The sequence below is a fragment of the Onychomys torridus genome, chromosome 4, assembly GCF_903995425.1.
Source record: "Onychomys torridus chromosome 4, mOncTor1.1, whole genome shotgun sequence".
NCBI classification, from domain to species: domain Eukaryota; kingdom Metazoa; phylum Chordata; class Mammalia; order Rodentia; family Cricetidae; genus Onychomys; species Onychomys torridus.
In genome coordinates, this window is record NC_050446.1 from 107,074,407 (window position 1) to 107,080,696 (window position 6,290).

The following is a 6,290-nucleotide window of genomic DNA, read 5'->3' on the forward strand; positions in this document are numbered from 1 at the left end:
GGAGAGATCTGGAACCTATTCCCAATGGGCCCCTGACTGTCTCTGCCCCAGGGCATTTATAGAAATGCCAAGGGGTGGAGCAAAAGACCTCCCCCACCCCTCGCACAGCCAAGTGCAGACCATTACAGACACCTGAACTCAGGCCCTGCATTCGGACCTGCTGGGTAAAGCCACCAGGAACCTGAAAATGGGCTCCCACAAGGGTATCTCTACACAGCAATAGAACACTAAGACATCTACACACAGACGTCCTCAATGCATATGTGTGCTTAGGATACTATAAATAAAACATAGACTCAACATCTAGGTTGTAGGAAACGATTTCTGCAGAATACTATCTTATCAGCATGCAGTTCTTCTACGAGGTAAATTTTAGACCATAAATTGTCTGCACTATTGAGAAAGAAGAAATAGTTGAATTACCCTAAAATAGGTTTTTTATTTGCTTGTTTGTAATCCTTCTTACTATTTAGGGCTGATAGGAACATACTTTTTCATCTATTTCCCCAAGACAAAACCTCATGGGAGAGGCAACTGGTTCTGCTCCCCTTTCTACCTTTAAGAGAAGGACTTCATGCCGGGCGGTGGTGGCGCACGCCTTTAATCCCAGCACTAGGGAGGCAGAGCCAGGCAGATCTCTGTGAGTTCGAGGCCAGCCTGGGCTACCAAGTGAGTTCCAAGAAAGAGGTGCAGAGCTACACAGAGAAACCCTGTCTCAAAAAACCAAGAGAGAGAGAGAGAGAGAGAGAGAGAGAGAGAGAGAGAGAGAGAGAGAGAGAGAGAGAGACTTCAGTGAAGCCCTTGCCTTGTGGGAAATGTGTGTTTAATTCTGAATTCAAATCCTTCAGTCTCCGGAGAAGAAATTCATGGAAAACGACATGCTCTGTTAGCACTGGCATTCAGAATATGAGAAGAGTGAGGCCCTCTCCAGGCAGTGGCAGGGTTGCCAATCACAGAAGGCTCACCTGGCACTCCCCTCTGGGTGTTGGGTGCCACTTGCTACAAATCCTGGTTTTGTTACTGACTCACTGGTAGTGTGGCGCCTTGGGTGATCTGGTTACACTTCTCTATCAGTTACCTTATCTTAAAACAGAGATGAAATTACAGTGTTGGCTGCATCCCTTCTGGGCAGCTGCTCCATGCTGGGACCTTCTTAGTGGACTGGTGTACTTAGAGATGGGAAGCATCTGGGGAAGCCAAAACATGTAAAGGCTGGGGATTGCCTAGATGGATGAGGCCTGAGGTCTGACTTGCCTACTGTGTTCCCGGCTTGCTCAGCACAGGAAAAAGAAAAACTGTAGAGGTTTGAGAAATTGACATTGTGCCCTGGCATGTTGTCGTCCCTTGAATTGGGCTTTTACAGCTGTGGGCTCCTGAACTGCCACAGTATCTGTAATTAAATTACATCTTAGCTACTTTGATAACTCTTGCAGTAACAATACCACCCTTGCTTGGGCAGGGCTGTTTGCAGAATTGTGACTTGGGAAAGTTTTATGCAGTCTATGGTTGAATCAATGTTCTGTCATGGACAAGTTAGTTATTCCAGACCTAATTAGTAGCAACATAGATACAAAATCAATACTGGGGAGGTGGAGGCAGGAGGATCAGGAGTTCAGGCCAGCCTTCAAGACAGAGTAAGTTGTAGGCCAGGCAAAGATATATGAGACCCTGTTTCAAAAACCAAACAAGGCTGCAGAGATAGCTCAGCAGTTAAGAGTACTTGCTGCTCTTCTAAAGAACCCAAAACTCACCCACATCAAGAGACACATAACCATCTGTAACTCCAGCTCCAGGCATCTGAGGCCTGAGTTACCTACACTCACATGCATTATAGACATAATTCAAAATAGTAAAAATAAATTTTTCACACAAACAAACTAATGCTACAGCCAAACTAAGGCCTTACTTTTTTAATCCCAGGGTGCTTTGCATGCCATCACTAAATCAATACATTTATTCTCCAAAAAGATGAACAAATCCAATTTTTTCCTAAACTAAGTTTTTTTTTGTTTTGTTTTTAAACTCAAACTTAAAAAAAAGTGTTTTGAGCTTGGTGTGGTGGCACAGGACTTAAATTCCACCACTTGGGAGGCAGAGGTTGGTGGGTCTCTGTAAATTCACTGAAAAAGAATTGACTTAACCTTGACCCTTGAAGAGTTTAGAATTAGATTTTTTTTTCAGTATAAAAAATACATTCAAAGAGTTTATATAGGAAAAGGAATCAAAACCTTGGGATGTAGCTCAGTGGTAGAATGCTCGAGCATTTCAAAAGAGAGGAAGGGAGGGAGGGAGGGAGGGAGGGAGGGAGGGAGGGAGGATGAGAAAAAGGAACTGAGCACACGACGTTTTGCTGAACAAAGGGCCTCTGGCCTCCTTGCAGGCTGTATGTAGTTCCTTAGGGGCACCTAAGGCTGTGTTAGAATTTATAAACAGAAAAACAGGGCTGGAGAGATGGCTCAGCAGTTAAAGGCTAGGCTCACAACCAAAAATAAACAGAAAAACAGGTCCCATAGATGTTGGAAGGCTGTAGGCCGTGCATCTCACCACGTCAGCCTGCAAAAGGATGAGCTGGGGGTGAAGATGGAGGGGAGACTCACTGCCCTAAGGCTCTCTAGAACTTAGCTCCTGCTGCTGCTGCTGAAGCTTTTCTCTTGTTTTTCTTTCTTTCTTTCTTTCTTTCTTTCTTTCTTTCTTTCTTTCTTTCTTTCTTTCTTTCTTCCTTCCTTCCTTCCTTCCTTCCTTCCTTCCTTCCTTCCTTTCTCTTTCTTTCTTTCTTTCTTTCTTTCTTTCTTTCTCTCTCTCTCTCTCTCTCTCTCTCTCTCTCTCTTTCTTTCTTTTTTTTGTTTGTCTTTTGAGACAGAGTTTCTCTGTGTAACAGCCTTGGTTGTTCTGGAACTCACTCTGTAGATCAGGTTGGCCTTGAATCATAGAGATCTGCCTCCCGAGTGCTGGGATTAAAGACATGTGCCACCACCACCACCCAACTTAGCTTCTTAAACTATGCATGGGTCATGGCCCCATGTGGGGTTATGTAACTGAATGTGGGAGAGGGGCACACACACAAACACACACACACACACACACACACACACACACAAATCTGGAAACAGTAAAAGGTTACTGAATCCCAAGAACCAAAAATTAATTCAAAATCAAATACATCATAAGTTCAGGATGTTTCTGGCAGCACTTTGCAACACTGTGTAGTTTCATCACAGCCTTGGTCCTGAACACACTGATGGTACGAGCTCCGTACTGTGCGGGCTGCTGTGCCCTGACATACAAGGCCGACAAGAACTGCCCCAAACAACCCAGCTCAGATTCCAGGTGCTTGTGTGTTATGGACGACAGTGTTTCATTTTCCTGCTGTTGCAGAAACACGGTGGTTTAATGACAGAAAACAAAGACACAGTATTTTTTCTGCTGTCACTCCTTAACATTAAATTAGTATAAGTTTGGATTGCATTGTGTTAAGTGTTTGATTTTAAAAATTGCTGTTTGAGTTACTGACTTGAGTTTAATTAAAAGGAAAAAAATCGTATATAAAGCCTGGTGTGGTGGCACATGACTTTAATTTCAGCACTTGGTAGGCAGAGGCAGGTGGATCTCTGTGAGTTCAAGCCCAGTCGGGGCTACCTAGTCTAGGGACCTGTCTCTAAATGCATTTTAGTTTGGTTTTAGGACAGGATTTTAAGTGCCCTAGTGAAATGTCTGTCCATGGAAGCACTTGTATAAGCCTCATGACCTAAATCCAGTCCTCAGATCCCCCGGGGCAGCAGGAAAGGACCAACTGGAAGAAGCTGTCCTCTGACCTCCACAAATATGCTCTGACACATGTGCCTACACTCACATACACATCTCACATAACACACACACACACACACACACACACACCCAAGCACACACTAAATAATAAAATTTAAGGTAATTTTTCTTTTTCAAAGCTTTCTTTTAAAGACTTACTTATGCATCTGTATGTGCGTGTGTCTGTGTGTGTGTGCCACAGGAGTCCAGAACAAGGTGTCGGATTCCCTGGGACAGGAGTGACAGGCAGTTGTCAGTTGCCTTACATGGGTGGGTGTTGGGAACCAAACTCAAGTCTTCTGGAATTACAGCAAGTGCTCTTGACGCCTGAGTCATCTCTCCAGCCCCCCTAAAAGTAACTTAAAAATTTAAAAGAATTCCCAACAATTTCTGAAATGGTCCTAACATACGTCTGCTGTTTTACACCATGTGTTTATTTGAAGCAGTGTTCTCTGATGTTAATTACGAAAACAAAGAATTGATCCACTCTGAAAAACGTTGAAGATGCTGCGTCTTGCAGCAGAAAATATTTGCCGAGATTTAACTCTTTATGTAAAAATGAGTACTTCCAGCTTATTTCTATACAATTTTGCTTTATTCTTTAATAAATGGAAAAATAATGTATGTACCAAAGAAATTTGAACCTCCTTCCTTAGGCTTCCAAGTACTGTGATAACACTCAATTTCCAAATAATTGTTTTAATTTTTTATGGTTTTATTAGTACATGTTTTATTTGTGTATTTATTTTATATGCCTATATACCTGGGGTCCTATAAAAAAACTTCTCAGGTGAAAAGGAGGTCATAGGAAAAGTTTAAATAGTCTTGCTTGGGGCAGCTTAAGGAGGGTTAAACTTGGAGAATTCTACCCCTTCATGCAGTTACCCACTGTCAAATGATGTAAGAGAAAAAAGGAAGTGTTTTTAACTGCACAATTATGAGAGGCACATCGATTCACTGTGTGTAGGCTATGACGTTGCCCCTTACCCGGGAAACAGATGGGCTTTGGCTCTCCCATCTTATTCGCAGGGTCTTTGTGATAGTCCAGGCCTACAGAAGCCAACCAGATGCTTAATTAGCAAACGGGTCCAAGTCAGACTGAAGGCACAGTTCAGCAGCAAAGCATGTGGTAACTGAAATAGTTCCCAAGAAAGGTCCAACACATAAATGTTAAATTAGTTCTCCTTTCTCTTTGCTTTCTTCAAGAGCCCCAGACACCTTAAGATGCCATGGGAAGTATATGGTAAGGCTAGGGATCTACAGGAGCAGCAAATCTGAAAGTTCAAGTATTATGTTATCTAAATGCCACAGAAAAAAGCCAAGGGGGCAGAGGCCAGATTGATACTCACCCCTGGCCAAGCCACTGAAGATTTCATGCCAGGAGGCAGGGACCTAGAGGCAGATCTGGGAGAAAGGTCAGGAAAGAATAGGTCATCTAAGTCCACCATGTGGCAATTCAGCAGGAAAGGGTTTCTGGAGTTTGTCAGCCTTGGTAACATGCTGTACTTGGAAGAGGAAAGAGTCAAGTGTTATTTAATTCTGAGGCGACCTCTCGAGAGATGGTAGTTTCTAGTTTGGGAGGGAATTGGGACTATATGGTCCATTCAAAGTTGAATAGCCTATAGATGGCCCCCTGTCAAAAGGTGCACAGTGCATTCTGATGGTGAAGGTTGCTGGAATCTTAGATGATCTAAACCAGTGGTTGGCACAAATCTGAATGTCTTTTAGAGATGGCAGAGTTTCCTTTAAACAATGTGTCCATCAGTATCCTGATTCTTTCCCAGCACAAAACTAGTATCACATGCAAATGAGGTGGTTGAGAATCTCATAGACCTTTTACAACAGAGTGTGATGGTGGAGGACAATCATTATGGATGCTGCAGGGCAATGGGGCTAGCAAGAGGAGGGAGCTGTGTCTACCCCTAGGGTCTGAAGGCATGATGGGTAGCCACAATTACAGATAAAGAAAGTGATGACTTCTGTGTGATTCTATGTAGCAAGTATCTTTTTTTTTTTTTTGGAGCTGAGGATCGAATCCAAGGCCTTGCGCTTGCTAGGCAAGCGCTCTACCACTGAGCTAAATCCCCAAATCCCCAACCCCATGTAGCAAGTATCTTAACAGGTCTTATTAATAAAAGCGAACCTGGAGCCAGGTATTGGGGTGAATGCTGGAAGATCAGAGAATCAGAACAAGCCACAGCTACCTCACCTTGCCACTTCCTCAGCTGATCCTGTGTCCTCAGAATGGAAGCTTCTGTGTCCTCATCCAAATAGATCTCAGCTGAACTGCTTCTCAAAAGTCTAAAAGCTTAACCAGCCTAGTTCCTGGTCCTCACGCCTTATATACATTGCTGCTTTCTGCTATCACTCCCTGGGATTAAAGGTGTGAGTCACCATGCTTGGCTGTTTCCAGTGTGGCCTTGAACTCACAGAGGTCCAGATGGATCTCTACTTCCCAAGTGATAGGATTAAAGGCACGTGTACCA